The sequence below is a fragment of the Haemorhous mexicanus genome, chromosome 10, assembly GCF_027477595.1.
Source record: "Haemorhous mexicanus isolate bHaeMex1 chromosome 10, bHaeMex1.pri, whole genome shotgun sequence".
Classification (NCBI taxonomy): domain Eukaryota; kingdom Metazoa; phylum Chordata; class Aves; order Passeriformes; family Fringillidae; genus Haemorhous; species Haemorhous mexicanus.
Genome location: NC_082350.1, coordinates 19944034 through 19944477, shown reverse-complemented (window position 1 = coordinate 19944477; position 444 = coordinate 19944034).

Below are 444 nucleotides of genomic sequence, written 5' to 3'. Positions count from 1 at the left end.
GGTTTGTATCATCCAAATTATAATAAGTGCTTCACTTTCCAAATTAAAACTGTGGAGAACTTGGCTTGAGATTTGGTTTAAAATTTCTACAATAATTTGAGTATTGGGTATTTTCATCCCTCTGCTGTTGAAATGTTCTATTAATGAATTAAAAGTTCAGATTTTTAAAAATCCTCTATTCTTAAGACTGTATGTATATTAGTATTTTTCCAAACTAGCTTGATTCTATTAACTGTTTTGTTTGAGTAAATATTTAGATTCAAATACAAGTTCTTAATCTTATTTTTATCAAGTCTTTTTTATGAATGTAAAAAACAGCCCTGAATATTCATCTACAGTTGTAAGTGGCATTTGCACCATTTTATCTGAAATTCTGGGTGATGCTTTTATTTTAAATGTTGACGTTTGAATTTCTGATTTTCACTCAGGTTTACACATACGAAT